This window comes from Chlorocebus sabaeus, chromosome 11 (genome assembly GCF_047675955.1).
Source record: "Chlorocebus sabaeus isolate Y175 chromosome 11, mChlSab1.0.hap1, whole genome shotgun sequence".
NCBI classification, from domain to species: Eukaryota; Metazoa; Chordata; class Mammalia; order Primates; family Cercopithecidae; genus Chlorocebus; species Chlorocebus sabaeus.
Window position 1 is genome coordinate 112,511,115 of NC_132914.1, and position 19,923 is coordinate 112,531,037.

Consider the following 19,923-nt stretch of genomic DNA (forward strand, 5'->3'; position numbering starts at 1 on the left):
CAGTGGTTCCAAACTGCAGATTCAAGAGCCAGGCGTTACCTTTAAAATGTGTGTTTTGGGGCGTTCATGTACTGTTGAAAAATATTTTTGAAATAGTTATCGTTTAAAAATTGGCAGATTTCACATAAACATATAAACTTTCAACTTATTTTTTAAATGGGGGAAAATCTGGCCACAGTGGGTCCAGATTTGCATGTGTCACCTGTCAGCCAGGAACATGTATCTTCTACTTCTTGTCTCTGTAATTTGCCATAGTCTCCACCCATCTCTAATGCCTCACACTTGCCTTCCACTTCTCTTATTTATATTCTCTGCCTGGTCTCTGCACACAGTTATGCTTCTGATACCCGTTGTTGGGATAGAGAAGTCAGCAGAGGCCAGATCCCCTAGGCCCTTGAAGGCTGTTTGGTCTTTATCTTTAAAGCAATGAGGATCTGTTAAATCATTTGAAAGAGGGGAACAATTGGAGTTTTGTGATTTGAAAAAGAACTCTCTGTGTTCTCTATTCTGGTGTATAATACGCTCACCAGAAGACAAGACCTAGACTAGTCATAGTAGTAGTATTTATAAGAATTCCTGGCCGGGCGCGGTGGCTCAAGCCTGTAATCCCAACACTTTGGGAGGCCGAGACGGGCGGATCACGAGGTCAGGAGATCCAGACCATCCTGGCTAACACGGTGAAACCCCGTCTCTGCTAAAAAAAAAAAAAAAACAAAAAACAAAAACTAGCTGGGCGAGGTGGCGGGCGCCTGTAGTCCCAGCTACTCGGGAGGCTGAGGCAGGAGAATGGCGTAAACCCCGGAGGCGGAGTTTGCAGTGAGCTGAGATCTGGCCATTGCACTCCAGCCTGGGTGACAGAGACTCCGTCTCCAAAAAAAAAAAAAGAAAAAAAAAAAGAATTCCTGGCTGGGGTGCGGTGGCTCATGCCTGTAATCCCAGCACTTTGGGAGGCCGAGTTGGGCGGATCATGGGTCAGGAGTTCAAGACCAGCCTGGCCAACATGGTGAAACTCTGTTTCTACTAAAAATACAAAAATTAGCTGGGCATGGTGGTGTGTAATCACAGCTACTTGGGGGGCTGAGGCAGGAGAATTTCTTGAACCGGGATCCGGGAGGCAGAGATTGCAGTGAGCCGAGATCATGCCACTGCACTCCAGCCTGGGCTACAGAGCGAGACTCCATCTCAAAAATAAATAAATAAATAAATAAATAAATAAATAATTTTTAATAATTTTATAAAAATCAAGAATTCCTAACTGAAAACTGCCCAATGCCTGTAGAATTGAGAAAGAATTCCTAACTGACAACTGCCCAATGCCTGCAGAATTAAGAAATAATTGAATAACTGTGGCACATTCACATAATGAGTCCTATACAGAGATGAAAAAGAATGATCTACAACTAAACACAATAACACAAATGACTCTCACAAAAATAAGATACAAGAGAGGGCATGCCTTAAAATTCCACTTAGGTAAAGTATAAAAAGAAATCAAACTAGTTTATTGTGTCACAAGTCCAGATACCAGTTGCCCTCGGGCAAAGAGCGGTACAGGGGTTTGATAAGGTTCTGTTTCTCATGGGTGCTGGTTACACGATGTGTTTGTGACAATTTATTAAGCTGGACACTTGAGACCTGTGCCATTCTCTGATGGCACATGAATTTAAATATTTTAAAAATGATCTTTTTTGGTACTATTTTAGAAATAATGGTGGCTGGCCCAAGATAGTGGTTCTCAAACTTTTCAAGAATGGAGTTAAAAAATGATAAATAGGAGATAAAACCTCTAAACTTGGATTTGCAGAGATGAATGATGAATGGGGGTAGAGGGAGATTTGGGGGCAGGAAAAACATCATGAGAACAACCACAAGAGCTGGAGATTTCCAGGTATGTTCAGAAGAAAAAGGGAAATCATTCATCCCGACTCTATTAATAAAGTGGAGTTAGAATAGCAGGAAACTACACAGATATCCCCCTACACCAAGCCAGGGAATCAAAGGAACTCAAAGGAAAAAGAAATGCAAGATTTTCTGATGAAACATTTACTTGCTTAAAAAGGTCACACAATTTAAAAACACATGTAATAAGAATGGATGTGTGCCATGGAAACTTGTCCCGCATAAATTTCCTCTAAAAGTGTCTAAAGTATCCTTCCTTTCCTTCAGGTACCATCTGCTTTAGGACTCTCTCTGCTTCCTCCTCTCCTCTCCAACCTCACAAATATCTTTATCAAATTCTTGTTGAAACATGGAAAAGAAAAATATTTCCAGCAGTGAAAGCTTTAACTTGTCACCTCCTGTTCTTCTCGAATTTCTAAAGCACGGAGGCCCAGAGAATATGTTTCCAATATCCTCTCGTCTCTCTCTGTTAGCATTTTGCTCCCTTCTACACTAAGGAGGTTCTGACCCCTGGCGTCTCTTGGGGATGAGGGGTTTGGAGTGGGGTCAGGCTTGTCAGAAAGGGAGAATCCACGGCCGCCTTGAACAGCCCACGTCCCCCCGCTCCTTTAATACATTTAACCTGGAAGAGGCATTGCTCCAGCCAAGATTAGATTACGGGGTTGGTGAAGGTGGCCTAACAAATGGCAAATGGTGGCATGTGAGGCTGAGCTAATCTCTGTTGACACGCATCTAATGCAAGGCCCGTGTTGAAGGCAGCGGGTCCCGTCTGCAGCTCCTGTCTGCCTTGATGACCAAAGGGGGAGGTGAGGCCCAGGGAAAACCACTGAGATGCCTGTCTCTTTCAATCTGAGAGCGCCTGGAGTGTGCACGTCATTATTTAAAGGTCTCCTGGTACCAGCTAAATGTCTCTGCTTCCTATGGGCGATGAGATCGATTTCATCTTTTCTCAGAATGAGCTTTTGATGATTGGAATTCTCTAAAATGATGTTCATCTCCCTGGAAGTCTGGAAATTATATCATTCATTCAATCAAAAATTTGGATTAATTTCTCTTTTGTGCAGAGCCCTCGTAGAGGTGCGTCAGGCTCCAATTCTTTGTTCCCTGTGAAAGTCACACAGATAAATCCAACTCTACTATCTCCTATGAGAAGTCGGACAGATTTAAATTCTTCAAGTCTCAGTTTCCTCATCTAGTGCTTGTCTGGCTCCTACATTTACTCCAGGACCCTTGATTTGGATTTGTGTCCCTGCCCAAATCTCATATTGAATTATGATACCCAGTGTTGGAGGAGGGGTCTGGTGAGAGGTGATTGGATCATGGGGGTGGATTTCCCACTTGCTGTTCTCATGATAGTGAGTCCTCACAAGATCTGGTTGTTTGTAAGTGTGTAGCACCTCCACCTTAGCTCTCTTCCTCCTGCTCTGGCCATGTAAGATGTTGCCTGCTTCCCCTTCACCTCCCATCATGATTGTAAGTTTCCCAAGGCCTCCCCAGAACCTGTGCAGCCTGCAGAAATGTGAGTCAATTAAACCTCTTTTTTTTTTTTTGTTTTTTGTAAATTACCTAGTCTCAGATAGTTCTGTACAGCAATGAGAGAATGGATGAATACAGCCCTGCACAGGCTAGTAACTATTTGTAGAACAGGATCATCTATAGAATAAACACAGCTAACTAGAAATACCAATGCACAGCAGAATTCAGTAGCCTAATCATGTATCCAAATGCCATCTACACGTTATATTTTGTGGCAAAAAGTTTGTCATCTCTACTTTCCCCCTGCTTCCATCCCACTAACTAGAATGTAAGATCCACAAAGGCAAGGATTCTCAAACACCTGGATTAGTGGCTGAATTGTTGGTAGGAGTATAATAAAAATTTGGAAAGTATCTATCAAATAGTGAATTAAATTAATGAGTAAATGAATGGATGAATAAATGAATGGAAAATTTTCTTGGATCAGTCCTCCTGGAAGGTAGACCACTGACCTATTTAACATCTCTGCGTATCATTTTATTTCCTTTCTTTCTTTTTCAATAGGATCAATTCTTCTGCCTTTTAAATATTAATTAAGCTACTGCACATTTGGTACCATGTACCTAGGCTCTGTGGCCAGACAATCTGGGTTTGAATTTTACCTTCATCACCTATTAATTGGGTGACTTCAGGCAAGTCATTAGGCCTCTCAGTGTCCAATAACTCAGTTGTAAAATGGGGGGAAAATACCAACTACCTAATTAGGTTGGTGTGAGGTTCAAATGAGTTTATATATGTCAAGTGCTAAAAACAGTGCCTCACACATTGGTAGCTGTTACTAGTATTCGTAAGTATTGAATAATGTTGATATTTAGTAAAGTAATTCTATTTGAGAGAGGCTGGGTGTAATGGCTTATGCCTGTAATCCCGGCACTTTGGGAGGCCAAGACAGGTGGATTGTTGAGCAGAGTCCAGGAGTTCAAGACCAGCCTGGGTAACATAGTTAGACCCTGTCTATACAAAAAAATCACACACACAAAACTAGCTGAGAGAATAAAGAAGCTACAAATAATATTAGAGAAGAGAAAGAGAAAAATATAAACATGAGGGTTAGTTTTAATCACTTTAATGAGGTATGATTGATGTTCAAAAACCTGCACACATTTAATATATACAACTTGAGAAGTTTGGAAATAGGCATACATTCGTGAAACCATCACCACAATCAATGTCATAAACACATCTATCACCTTCAAAAGTCTTCTCCCACCCTTTTTATTTGTTATTACTATTTTTTTGTGATAAAAACAGGTAACATAAGGTCTAATCTCTTAAAAATGTTTAAGTATGTAATATAGTATTAACTATAGACACTACACTGTACAGTAGATCTCTAGGACTTATTCATCTTATATAACTAAACTTTGTACCCTTTGACCAACAGATCCCCATTTCCTTTCCCACTAACCCCTGGCAATCACCATTGTACTCTCTACTTCTATGAGTTTGACTATGTTAGATTCATCATATACATAAGATTATGTGGCATTTGTCCTGCTGTGCCTGGCTTATTTCATGTAGCATAATGTTCTCCAGGTTCATTGATGTTGTCATAAATAAGTCTCAATAAAAGTATATGTATACACCACATTTTCTTCATGTATTCATCCATCAATGAGAATTGAGACTGCGTTCATGTCTTGGCTATTGTGAATAATGTTGCAATGAACATTACATTGTAATGAAGTGCGGACATCTCTTTGAGATCTTGATTTCAATTATTTTGGATATATATTCAGAAGTGAAATTGCTGGAGTTTATGGTAGTTCTATTTTTAATTTTTGGAGGAACCTCCGTATTGTTTTCCATAGTGGCTGTGCCAATTTACATTCCCACCAACAGTGTACACAGGCTCCCTTTTTTCCACATCCTCACATTTATTATCTTTGGAGTGAGATAATAAGTAATACATAAGAGATAACAGTTGTGAGATGCTGTCTCATTGTTGTTTGGATTTGCATTTCCCTGATGATGATTAATGATGTTGAGCGCCTTTTCACATACCTGTTGGCCATTTGTTTATCATCTTTGGAGAAATGTCTACTCAGATCTTTGCCAATTTTTTAATCAGATTATTTGGTTTTGGGTTTTTGGTTTTGGGTTTGTTTTACTATTGAGTTGTAGGAGTTTCTCATGTTCATTTGTTTGTTTTGAGATAGATTTTCACTCTTGTTACCTGGGCTGGGGGGCAATGGCCCGATCTCAGCTCCCTGCAACCTCCGCCTCCTGGGTTCAAGTGATTCTCCTGCCTCAGCCTCCCAAATAGCTGGAATTTCAGGCATGCGCCACCATGCCCAGCTAATTTTTGTATTTTTATTAGAGATGGGTTTCACCATGTTAGCCAGGCTGGTCTTCAACTCCTGACCTCAGGTAATCCATCCACCTTGGCCTCCCAAAGTGCTGGGATTACAGATGTGAGCCACCACACCCGGCCTATATGTTTTGCATGTTAACCTTTTATCAGATATATGGTTTGTACGATGATAATGTTTAAAATAAAAAGCATACTATATAATTATACACACATAATTTACATCACAACAAAATAATCAATATTCTGGAAGTAGAAGTTACCAGAATGAAGAAACAGAGGAGAAGTGTCATTAAACAAGCACCATAGAAGACAATATTCAAAAACTTTATCCCCCAAAAAGATTCAGAGGCCAATTTTAATAGTCAGTTTTTCAGCACGGACACACTGGTAATTTTCATGCCATACATACACGTTTGTTTTAGACCATAGGGAAAGATGAATCACTGCATACTGCATTCTTTGCAGCTATGACACTGGCAACACAGCGGATGACCAAATTGATACAAGAAAAGAAAGCTACGGACTAATCTCACCTAGAATCATAAATGCAAAAATCCTTACTAATTAACTTAAATATTACATTAAAAACATGAGTCTTCATGTTCAGTGAGGGCTTATGCTAGAATACAATATAAAATAGCTCATCTGTATACCAAAGTAAAAATGTATAATAATTTCAATAGATGCATAAAAAGCATTTAAAAAACATCAACATCAATTTACCAAAACATCTTTCAGAAAAGTTAGAATAGGATAGATATTTTTCATAAAACATTCTAAAGATTGCCTATCTTAAAACTACATGCAGAATGATATTTAATAGTGACTTGTATAAGTATTTTTGTTAGAATTTAAATATTAGATTGGTGCAAAAGTAATGGCAAAAACCACAATTACTTTTGTATCAACCTACTGAGACAATGTTCACTATCATCATTAGCATTTAACATCTTTCCCGGGAGATGTAGGCAACATAAGAATTCATAAGACAGAAATAGATTAATAGACATAAAAAAGGAGAAAAATGACATTTGCAGTTGATATAATATTCTACCTGAAAACACAAAGGAAACAATGGAAAAATCATCAAAACCCAATAAAGAGTTCACTTGCATTGCCAGATACTACATAAAACATTCAGAAATCAGTAGTTTTCTTAAACGGCAACAAATGGTTAAAAAATAAAAGGGACCCAGCTTCAATAGCAACCATTTTTATTAAATGCCTAGAAAACAATACAAAATGCATAATACCATATGCAAAAAATTACTAAACATTCCTAAAAGGCATATGAAAATATTTGATTGAATGAAAAGATTCAACATTGTAAAGATGTCAGTTCCTTCCCATCGTTTAAGATGCAATGCAATTCTAAAACAAAATGCCAGTGATTACTTTTGTGAGTTGCGACTAAGGGGCGGGAGGCTGTCAAAGTAGTTTTCAAGTTCCTTTGGATGAGTAAATGTACAAGTTTAGCCAAGAGTTTCTTCCCAAGGATGAAAGTATTTGCCTTTCCAGATGATAATGTTAACTAGCAACAATAATCAGATCATACGCATTGGAGGAAGAGTTGAGAGAATGTGCTCGAAGAGATAGAATAGTGAACACAGAAATAGGCTTTACTCAATGCCTTAGTGTTTGATAAAGGTGGCAGCACGGATCAGGGGAAATGAAGGGTTATTCAAAACAGGTGCTGGAGCAATGGATCTCTGATAGGTCCTCATCCGCTCTAAAGGCTGCCTTTCAGCTTAATCATATTGCATTAACCTCCATGGTATCTCTTGCAGAATCTGCCTCACCACATTGCCTTTTTTTCGGGCTTTTCAAGGGTACAAGACGAAAGATAAAGAGAGAAAGAAGACCAAGATCCTATGAGGGTGAAATGCTGACTTCATTTCTTTTGCTGGTTCTCATTTCAGGTCATTTGAGGCAGCAGATACTCAGGTGCTAAAAATCCCTCCAAACATCTCAACATTTCCCCCCCATCCCCTGCCCGGGATCAGCATGGTGTCATGGGAAGAAGCGTAAAGAATGAATAGCATGTCCAGCCATCCCACCGCGTGTCTATAGATGCCAGGCCGGCCCAGGAGGCAAGATGGTACTGTGTTAGAAGTACCCTGGCAGACCTAAGTTCAAACCTCACCTCTGCTACTTTCTGGCTGTGTGAGCAATTTTGGGCAAATTACACAGCCCTCATTGCCCCAACCATAAAATGGGAGTTATGGCTCACGCCTGTAATCCCAGCACTTTGGGAGGCGGAGGCGGGCGGATCACGAGGTCAGGAGACCGAGACCATCCTGGCTAACACGGTGAAACCTCGTCTTTACAAAAAAGAATACAAAAAATTAGCCGGGTGAGGTGGCGGGCGCCTGTAGTCCCAGCTACTTCGAGGCTGAGGCAGGAGAATGGCGTGAACCCGCGAGGCGGAGCTTGCAGTGAGCCCAGATGGCGCCACTGCACTCTAGCCTGGGCGACAAACCGAGACTCCGTCTCAAAAAAAAAAAAAAAAAAAAAAAAAAAAAAAAAGGGAGTTATGCTACCTATCTCAAGAGATCACAATGAGGATTAATTCAGATACTACCCATATCTCCTTTTAGATGCACTGTGCCTCAGTTTCCCCATCTATACATTACTTGTACCTACCTCATGGGATCTGTATTAGTCAGTATTAGTTATCGTACTGATAATAAAGATATACCAGAGACTGGGTAATATATAAAAAGAAGAGGTTTAATGGACTCACAGTTCTACATGGCTGGGGAGGCCTCACGATCATGGCAGAAGGCAAAGGAGAAGCAAAGGCGTGTCTTACATGGTGGCAGGCAAGGACAGCGTGTGCAGGGGAACTCCCCTTTATAAAGCCATCACATCTCATGAGGCTTATTCACTATCACTAGAACAGCACAGGCATAACCTGCCCCCATGATTCTATTACCTCCCACTAGTCCCTCCCACAACACATGGAGATTATTGGAGCTAATAATCAATTCAAGAAGAGATTTGGGTGGGGACACAGTCAACCCATATCAGGATTGTTGTGAGAATTAAGTGATTTAATATACAACAAAGATCTTAGAAGAATTCTAGAACATGGTAAATATTCATTGTATGCTGTCAATTTATTTTATTAGAGTCAAATCCAGGTATTTGTTAAATATTCAACTGATAATGGTTATAATTATTAATAGCATTTTATAATATCATTAGTCAGTATTTATTATTACAATAGCTGATTTTTTAACCTAACAAACTAATTTTCTTGCTGAGTTGATTTATCTGTTGTCTTATAGATGTCCTTTCAGATTCCTGATGGCAGCCACTATTAGCAAAAGTTTCCTGGAGGTGCTTCTCTCTCTCCAATCAGCTTCCCAGTTCCACAAAACTGGACTTCAGGTTGTCATGTAAAGAGGTTTTCAATCACTATCAGCTTTAGTCTTTCACAGTATTCAGCAAAGAACTAGCCCACATACTGTAGTGAAGACACCCTTAGATTACATGACGGTATTTGAGACTGGAGATGCCACGTAGTGAGTTTGTTCTTTTGGAAATGAGAAGTGAGACATCAACTCACGGGTAAAGTACCCATAGCCATTATTTTTTCCCTCCATTCTCCCCTCTCTTCACCCCAGCTAAAGACAGAATTTAACTTCCAATTAATTTGAGGCCATGTTTTTCATACTGTTAGTGCTGAGAGAAGAAAGGCAATGGCCTCTCACCCATGTTAACTTACAGTGTCTCTTAACCCAAGGAATCAATACTGTATCACTTAGTCCTGGGCAGAGGGATTAAAGGTAGTTGCCTGAATGAACTTTTGGCATTAATTTATCTATGGAACCCTCCAAAAACAAAATTCCTATTGAAGGAAACCTGTACAACACTGGCTTGTACCTTGCACCTATTCTGTTAAAGTCATTCACAGAGCAGAATATATTAGAATAGAGAAACATGTTTTGGTCTGCAATTAGTCTATTTAGCAATTATTGCCTCAGAAAAACAATAAGAGGGAGAGAGATAGAGAAATACATCCAGAGATATCATAGGATTTCTGGAAAGAAGGGGAAAAATTATCTCATTCATATAGCATGGTCTTTCTTCCTTCCAAAAAAAAAAAAAAAAAAATACCTCTCAGAGCTAGACATTACCATTGAGTAGCTCTATTAATGTTTTTCTCCCAGGAGAAAATGTTCTATTGGATTGGATTTCAGGCAGTGAGAAGTCCAGGTTGCCAGAACTAGCTTGAGGCTGTAGTGTGATAGGGCTGGGGGAAAAAAATCAAGAGAAGTATTGGAGCACTCTCCCGCATGCACAAGCTGCTCCTGCCTCACTCTCCAGGCCAAGGCAAACGTGAAATCCAATGCTCAGAAAAACCTGAACGCTTGGTCATTGCTCTGAGAGAAAAATGTAACAGGTCCAGAAAAAGACTGCATTCACATTCTATGGGGAGCTTATACATTCAAGAAGCATGTACTCAGTAACCGGCTACATGTTCCCTGCTGTCTGCATTCACCCTTCACAGAGGAGAGACCATCTACTGTCCACATTTTACAGATATAAGTCAGAAGTCAGCCAGTCCCATGTGGTTTCTCTGTTTTAACTGATGTCAGTGCTTGTGCAGACAACTGCTTGTATCAAAAGCATTCAGTGGTGAACTATGTAGATTTTGCTGAAGTTTCCACAGGGCAAAGGGCAGAGGATGCTTACCTCACACATTCACAAAACACACACACACACACACACACACACACACACACACACACACACACACAAAACAAACAAAAAACAATGAAAGCTCCTCACTGGGGAAGTCCTTTCTATAGCTGACTCCTCCTTGTGCTCCCATCAGTGGAAAGTGTTCTCCATCCTTTGCCCAATGTGGAACCTGGATTCTTTCCCCTTCCTCCTGCATTTCCTCTGATGGAACCTCAAATGTCTCTTCTCTGTATTATGTAGTACACTTCACCGCCATCCTAATTCCACTTCCAAGTATGTGCACCAACTCCCATCACAGGATTAACCAACCCTTCCTACTAAGACATTCCCCACTGTACCTGATATGGTTTGGCTGTGTCCCCATTCAAATCTCAACTTGAATTGTATCTCCCAGAATTCCTATGTGTTGTGGGAGGGACCCAGGGGGAGGTCATTGAATCATGGGGTCAGTCTTCTCCGTGCTGTTCTCGTGATAGTGAATACATCTCACGAGATCTGATGGGTTTATCAGGGGTTTCCGCTTTTGTTTCTTCCTCATTTTTCTCTTGCTGCTGCCATATAAGAAGTGCCTTTCACCTCCAATGATTCTGAGGCCTCCCCAGCCATGTGGAACTGTAAGTCCAATTAAACCTCTTTTTCTTTACAGTCTTGGGTATGCCTTCACCAGCAGTATAAAAACGGACTACTACAGTAAATTGGTACCAGTAGAGTGGTGGTTTGCTGAAAAGATACCCGAAAATGTGGAGGCAACTTTGGAACTGGGTAATAGGCAGAGGTTGGAACAGTTTGGAGGGCTCAGAAGAAGATAGGAAAATATGAGAAAGTTTGGAACCTCCCAGAGACTTGTTGAATGGCTTTGACAAAAGTGCTGATAGTGATATGAACAATAGGGTCCAGGCTGAGGTGGTCTCAGATGGACATGAAGAACTTGTTGGGAACTGGAGCAAAAGTAATTCTGGTTATGTTTTAGCAAATAGACTGGTGACATTTTGCTCCTGTCCTAGAGATTTGTGGAACTTTGAACTTGAGCAAGATGATTTAAGATATCTGGCAGAAGAAATTTCCAAGCAGAAAAGCATTCAAGAGGTGACTTGGGTGCTGTTAAAACCTTTCCATTTTAGAAGAGAAGCAGAGCACAAAAGTTCAGAAAACTTGCAGCCTGATGAAGCAGTAAAAAAGTAAAACCAATTTTTTTTAGGAGAAATTCAAGCCAGCTGCAGAAATTTGCATAAATAGCAAGGAGCCTAATGCTAATCCCCAAGACCATGGGGAAAATGTCTCCAGGCCATGTCAGAGACCTTCCCGGCAGCCCGTCCCATCACAGACCCAGAGGCCCGAGAAGAAAAAGTGGTTTTGTGGGCCAGGCCTAGGGTCCCCGTGCTGTGTGCAACCTATGGATTTGGTGCCCTGTGTTCTAGCCACTCCAGCCATGGCCTAAAGAGGCCAATGTACAGCTCAAGCTGTGGCTTCAGAGGGTGGAAGCCCCAAGTCTTGGCAGCTTCCAGATAGTGTTGAGCCTGTGGGTGCACAGAACTCAAGAATTGAGGTTTGGAACCTCTGCCTAGATTTCAGAAGATGTATGGAAATGCCTGGATACCCAGGCAAAAGTTTGCTGCAGGGGCGGGGCCCTCATGGAGAACCTCTGCTAGGTCAGTGTGGAAGGAAGATGTGGGGTTGGAGCTCCGCCCCCCCCCCCCCTACACAGAGTCCCTACTGGGGCACTGCCTAGTGGAGCTGTGAGAAGAGGGCCACCGTCCTCTAGACCCCAGAATGGTAGATCCGCCGACAGCTTGCACCATGTGCCTGGAAAAGCTGCAGACACTCAATGCCAGCCCGTGAAAGCAGCTGGGAGGGAGGCTGTACCCTGCAAAGCCACAGGGGCAGAGCTTCCCAAGTCCATGGGAACCCACCTCTTGCATCAGCGTGACCTGGGTGTGAGACCTGGCATCAAAGGAGATTATTTTGGAGCTTTAAAATGTGACTGCCCCACTGGATTTCCGACTTACATGGACCCTGTAACTTCTTTATTTTGGCCTGTTTCTCCCATTTGGAACGGCTGTATTTACCCAATGCCTGTAATCCTATTGTATCTGGGAAGTAAGTAGCTTGCTTTTGATTTTACAGGCTCATAGGCAGAAGGGATTTGCCTTGTCTTAGGTGAGACTTTGGACTGCGGACTTTTGGGTTAATGCTGAGATGAGTTAAGACTTTGGGGGACTGTTGGGACGGCATGATTGGTTTTGAAATGTGAGGACATGAGATTGGGAGGAGCCAGGGGTGGAATGATATGGTTTGGCTGTGTCCCCATTCACATCTAAGCTTGAACTGTATCTCCCAGAATTCCCAAGTGTTGTCGGAGGGACCCAGAGGAAGGTAATTGAATCATGGGGGCCGGTCTTTCCTGTGCTACTCTCATGATAGTGAATAAATCTCATGAGATCTGATGGGTGTATCAGGGGTTTCTGCTTTTGTTTCTTTCTCATTTTTCTCTTGCCACCACCATGTAATAAGTGCCTTTTACCTCCCACCATGATTCTGAGGCCTCCCCAGCCATGTGGAACTGTAAGTCCAATTAAACCTCTTTTTCTTCCCAGTCTCAGGTATGTCTTCATCAGCAGTGTGAAAACGGACTAATACAGTACCTTTTTGGGATCAGTGTGGGTAGAGAGGCAGAGTGGGGCATGCTTGTCTCTTGCCAAGCTGAGTAAACAAAGGCCAAGAGAAGGGAGGCAATTATCTTGCTGTTAGGGAATAATAAGTTTTCAAATTCAGACATTCTAGTGTCTTTCACCTCTAGATCAGCCCACCTCTCCCAAAACTCTGTGAAATTAAACAACAATTATGATTCTGGAAAAGAAAACAGAAAATAAAGGGTAGGGTATAAAAATGCAAGAATATTAAGACATCAACTATACTAGATCTAAACGGGAAGTCAGAGGTCAACACTGGTACACAGTCTAGAATTTCCTTTAATATCCAAGCACATTGGTTTTTGTGCCTTGTCTTGGATACTCCTAGTGGCAGGGAGCTTAGTATCTCTTGAGACAATCTATTCCACTCTTGGACAGCTCTGGGCAATTTTTCCTTGTCACTGAGCCAAACTCAACTTTCCTTCAACTTAACAATTGCTAATTCTTCCTTCTGGATCTATATAGCGTAAATCAAGTGCCTGTTTAACTTGATGTCTTTCTAATATCTGACGGCAGCTAAGCCACGTTATCTCATTCAGAACCTTCCTGACCTTCTTGTGAGGTAGAGGTATTTTTCACACCCATTTTACAGATGAGAAAGTAGTCTAAGTGAGGTGAGGAATATCTGAAAACTTAGAGCAAGGGAGTCTCAGAGGCTGGGCTTGATCCCAAGACACAAAGATTTGAGTCTCACAGCAAAAGGCAATTTGAATGGGTTCTCGATCTATTATTGTAATTAGGCTAAGTTAACTTTATTAGCTGTTCCTGATGAACCATAAAGGAATGTGAAGTGTTTATGAAAAGCATTCAAATAAGAAAGGAAGGAAAGAAACATAGAGGAAAGAAAAAGAAAGGACACAGGCAGAGGCAGAGAAACTTTAGGATGTAGACAGAGAAGAGAAAGAGAAGGAGAGGAAGGAGAGAGGGAAGAGAAAACTAAGACGCCAGTGATTCAAAGATGGTGACCAACCCTGAGGCTGCTGGAATCCTGGAGGTCTTCTGAAGGTCTCCGTGACTGGGGATTCCAGGAATTGAGACTTCTGCATCAATATCAAGAAAAGATAAAACGCTTACAACTTCTGGGTCCTGAATATCATCAATTTACGAAAGAAGGTAGAATATGCTTTTCTGTTGGACACAAGTAGAAGACACTTCAATTTGATATTGAAGAATATTTTAAATACATGGGTATTATTTTCCTCTAAAATAGGGTTCTTAATATTGGATCCATAAATTAAACTTCTAAGCTAAAGGGGTCTTTGAACCCCCCAAAATTATGTATAAAATGTTGTATGGGTATTCAATTGCCTTTCTTTGTATTCTCAAATTCTTCTTCTTTTTTATTTTATTTATTTATTATTTTTGAGAAAGTGTCTCACTCTGTTGCCCAGGCTGGTGTGCAGTAGTGTCATCTCGGCTCACAGCAACATCTGCCCCCCAAGCTCAAGCAATCCTCCCACCTCAGCCTTCCAAGTGGCTAGGACTACAGGCATATGCCACCACACCTGGCTCATTTTTGTATTTTTTGGTAGAGATGGTTTTCGCCATGTTGCCCAGGCTGGTGTCAAACTCCTGAGATCAAGTGATCTGCCTAACTTGGTCTCTCAAAGAACTGAGAGGCATGAGCCACTGTGCCCAGCCTCAAATTCTTATTTGTTATATGACTTTGTGACATTTCCATGATGGAGTCATAACTGATAAAATAGAGCAACCCCAGAGTTTTGGAAGAATAAGCCCTGGATCTCAGACTTCAGTGAGCCACTCACTAGTTTCAGTTTGCAAAGTGAGACTTTTGCAAGTCATTCCTTCTCTGTAGGAGCAGGGCATGAACTAGGACTACTTAAAATGTATTAGATGTTGTTTGGGGTGATGCTGGGAGCTTCCACCAGTCCCCCACTTTCTCCTCTCCACTTCCAACAAGGGTACTTTGTTGTATAACAGTTATGCATGTATATGTGACCATATGGCGATGTCATAACTGATTAAAGTAGGGCACACTGGATCCTCTCTCGTTGGGATTTGGAATGGAATTCAAAGATACTGGTCATTCTCTGCTGGTTGGTGAAACTAAGCAGATGGAGAGGTGAGAGCTATGGATTAGCCATGCTTAGTCCACATGGAGAGCACAGATGCGGATCTTAGGAGTGGAAGAGAATACAGATGTGACAAGAGGATCAGAGAGAGTGTATGGGTATGAGGGTGTGTGTGGGAGAGAGAGAGGGAGAGAGGATATGTATCATACGTATATGTGTGCATGTGCACAGAAGAAAGCTCTGAAAAGATAACACATCAGGCTAACAATAGTTACTCTGGCTGATGAGATTGAGTGATTGAGTGCTTTTTATTCTCTTCCTCCTATTTCTCTGTATTGCCTGCATTGTTTTTTTGTTTTAGTTTTTGTTTGTTTTTTTTTTTGCAGCAGGCACAATTAATTTTATAATCAGCAAAAACGATGAATCTATTTCCATTTGGGAAAATTTTCTTTAGAAGGAATGCATCTGGGGATACTAGAATTTTCCCCATGCAAAGCCCAAGGGAGAGAGGGAGCCGGGGCTTAGGCCTTTGTAGTAAATATCTCCAGACCACACTAAATCCAATCTTCTCATTTGGGGTTATTTGCTTTCCGGACGGCAAGGCTGTGATGGATCCCAGATTCAGTACTCGTGGCATCTCAATCAGCTGTGTTTAGATGCCGCTGTGACACAAGATTATGACGTTTTGATGGGATTAGGAGATAACTTTGCTTTAATCTATAAAGCCCTGTATGCTTTGGGATCTGATTACCCCGGCAATTCCCTTCCTCGGCCCTAGCAATTAAGATTAGCCAGAATGCTCCTGTTAATGATCCCCATATTGAAAACTCAGGAAATCAGAAATCGGTGGTTTTGTTTTGAGTTGTTTTTACTGGTTTTGTTCTCCCTTTTCCTTTTCTGCGGAAGGCTCTGAGCTCTCTCTAAGGCTCTTGTCTTCACATCCTAGTGGGCTGTTTTACTTCCTTCTCTGTTTCTAAAGAAGCCATCTTTGGGAGCCCTCCTTTGTGTTCTTGTTTCACTGGGAAAAGTTTGCTTCTGTTTTATTCAATCAGTGGTCCTTGTGCTTGGTACAATTTGTCTCAGCAGTGATGAGTGAATTTTTAAATCCATCCGGAAAATGACAGAGTGTAAACTTACAAAGACTATTTAACAAAACTCCTGTACCTAAGGAGGTTTCGTGGGTCCACCATAACCGCATTGGCCCCAGGTCATATTTTCCAGAGAGATCTGCTCCCAGAATCTTTAAACTACAGGAATTTATGGGTCTGTGGTCAAAATGCTGTTAAGTTTGCCCACTCTCTTATTTCTACTGAAATACAGTTGCATAAATACAGTACAAAAAACAACCATTGAAAGGTGCAGGTTTAATCTGTTACCATTTAAATTAGGTGTATATGAGAGGCAATAGGTCACTATGCTGCATATTCTAGCTTACCTCTCCAGCTCAACCCTGCACCTCAGCTTCCACCGTGGAAGGCTGTCCTATAAAGTCAACAGGAACAGGATACCTTGTCTTCAGAATTCCAGTTGTGTTTGACCAATGGCAGCCATTCACAGGGAATAGGAAGGAGGAAGGAGGGAGATATCAAATTGTTTATTCCCTCGGTTGTCTCCATGCTGGGTCTGGGATGGGCAATGACTAAGGCAACATATCTTGTCTGGAGACCCTTCCCTGTGGCTGTTGCTATGGTTCTGGTAATGTCTGCCTCCCTATACTAATGTCTTCTAGCCTAGAGTAGGTAACTCTTTAGGCTATCGCCAATCCCAGGTTGTTTCACTAGGCATATGGACTTCCTTTCACCCTGCCCACATGTTTTGCAAATGTTCCCTTAATTAAATTTTCTTCCATTTCTCTTGGGGAGTGAGCCTCCTCTCTTCTACCAGAACGCTGACCAATAGCAGCGTTGTGGTTGGCAGCTTCGTTTCAGGAAACCTTAAACCTAGGGGGTCCATCCCTTCCTTGATACAAGAACTTGGCAAGTGATGTCACATTCCTGAACTTCAGTTACCTCTTCTATAAAATATGCACAAAAATAATACTAAGTTCACAGGATTGTTGTGCTAGTTAAGTGAAATAAAAGGTGGTAGCGTATGGCACACAGTAGTCATTCACTAAATGTCAGAGTCCCTCCACAGTTTTCCATACCTAACACCCCTTTTTCTCATTAGGCCTGTTACCCATTCATTTAAGTCTTCCCTTCTCTGAACAAGTTTTTTCTCTAGCACCTGATATGATGATGACAAGCTGGAACCACTGAGTAGCATACGGTGAAAAATGAGGCAAAAAAGAAAGACAGCACATGATGGGTCATCCAGAGGGCCATTGATTGCCCACTGACTTTTGCTAACAGACTAAACATGAGACTTGTCAAAATAACAATAGTGATTATTTATCGAATATAGCTTTTCCCAAACTGAGCCTATCATTCCTTCTCTATGTAACCACAGTACTCTGTTCATTGCCAAACTTAGCACATGTTACACTGGATCGTGATGTCTATTTTTTGTTTCATCTACTGTCTTCACTAAACTTTAAGATATTATGGCCTGGGATTTGTCTTCTTCTAAATACTCAGTGCTTAGCCTAGAGCAGTGGACATTCATGGAGGTGCTCATAAACCCTGTTAAAGAGAATGAATGAATGAAGAAACAGATGAGAGAGAGAGAGATACTGAGGCTTGAGACTTGAAAGACAGGTGGTATGGGAAGGCTTCACCAAAGAGATGTAGGCCGGACACAGTGGCCCACATCTGTAATCTCAGCACTTTGGGAAGTCAAGGCAGGAGGATCACTTAAGCTCAGTCGTTTGAGACCAGCCTGGGCAACGTAGCAAGACATCAGCTCTACAAAAAAGAAAAAAAAAAAAAATCCCCTATCTCAGCATCCCAAGTAGCTGGGAGCACAGGAATGGTGGGATCGCTCAGGCCCAGGAAGTCAAGGCTGTAGTGAGTTGAAATTGTGCCACTGCACACTCCAGCCTGGATAACACAGCAAGACCCAAAAATCAAAAATAGGCCAGGCATGGTGGCTCACGCCTGTAATCTCAGCACTTTGGGAGGCCAAGGTGGGCAGATCACGCCGTCAGGAGATCAAGGCCATCGTGGCTAACACGGTGAAACCCCATCTCTACTAAAAATACAAAAATTAGCCGGGCATGGTGGCGGGCAGCTGTAGTCTCAGCTACTCAGGAGGCTGAGGCAGGAGAATCACTTGAACCCAAGAGGCGGAGCTTGCAGTGAGCTGAGATCACGCCACTACACCCCAGCCTGGGCAACAGAGCGAGACTCCATCTCAAAAAATAATAATAATAATAAAACAAAAACACAAACAAAGAGATGCCACTTAGCTTGGGCCTTAAAGATGAATAGTTTAAAACAGGAAGAAAACAAACGAAGATATTCTAGGCAGAAGACATGTAAGCAGTAGTGGGGGAGATGGAAACTCTTCTGAGCAGCATAGAGATTTTTGCGTATTAGAGTGGAGAGAAATGTGACTGGATATATATCTATATATATGTTAGGGTAATGCTAGTTGCTGTAATAAACAAATCCTCAGATCTTACTGGGTCACATCAATAAAGTATATTCTGATCTTACATAAAATCCAAAACAACAGGTATTATTAATCAGCAGGCAGCTCACTTCCAAGAGGGGATTCTAGAACCAGGTTTCTTCTGTCCTGTGGATTTCCCATTGTCTAAGGTCACACAGAAGAAGAAAAAAAAAAGCATGAAAGCATGGTGGACTCCAAATGAACAATGTTTATGGGCGACCCATATGGTAAATGCCACTTCCACCTATATTCATTCTATGGGTCAGAACTCAGGCGCATGACCCCACCTCCCTGCAGGGAGGCTGAGAAGTGTAGTCTAGGTGGGTGGCCAGGAGGAAGAGAATATGGCTTTGGAGACATGCTGGTCAGACTCTCCCACAGATTAGTAAGGTTGGAAGAGATCCCAAAGAACCTTGAGTACCAGGCTTGGTTCTACACATTGTGTGACTGGATCCCATCAACTAAGCCCACAGCTCCCACTGCCAAGTGATGTTTCAGAAAACAGAAGCTGACACAGGAAAACATGACCACAAGTAGAAAGGAGGTCAGGGAAGAGCTGAGGAACATCCTGGGAAGATCCTAAGCCCATAGAGGAGCAAGTCTTCTTTCGTGCATAACCTCAGCACCAGAAAGGGGCTTTCTCCAAACCCAGGCATTGTCAATTTTAAGTAGTTCTTGATTCTCACAGAAAAGTCACTGCTGGCCCAATCTCTTCTCCTGCAGTAGAGCACATGGGGAAGGAGGGAAGGAAAGGAAGGAAGGTAGGAAGGTAGGAAGGAAGGAAGGAAGGAAGGAAGGAAGGAAGGAAGGAAGGAAGATGGGAGGAAGGGAGGGAGCAAAGGAGAGGATGAAGGGAGGGAGGGAAGAAGGAAAGGAAGGAAAGAAGGAAGGAAGGGAGGGAGGGGGGAAGGGAAGGAGGGAGGGAGGAAGAATAGAAGGAAAGAAGGGGGGAGGAAGGGAGAAGAGAGAGGGAAGAAGGAAGGGAGGAAGAGAGGGAGGAAGGGAGGGAAGAAGGAAGGAAAGAAGGGAAGGAGGAAGGGAGGGAGGAAGGAAGGAGGGAGAGGAATGGAGGGAATATTATTCTTTAAAAATGCTCGGAATTTGTAGTACCAGGGTTGATCTCATTGTGTCCTCTCCTGATTATAGGACATCCTGGTTTTTAGGAGCCTAAGGGCCTTCCCAGGACCTG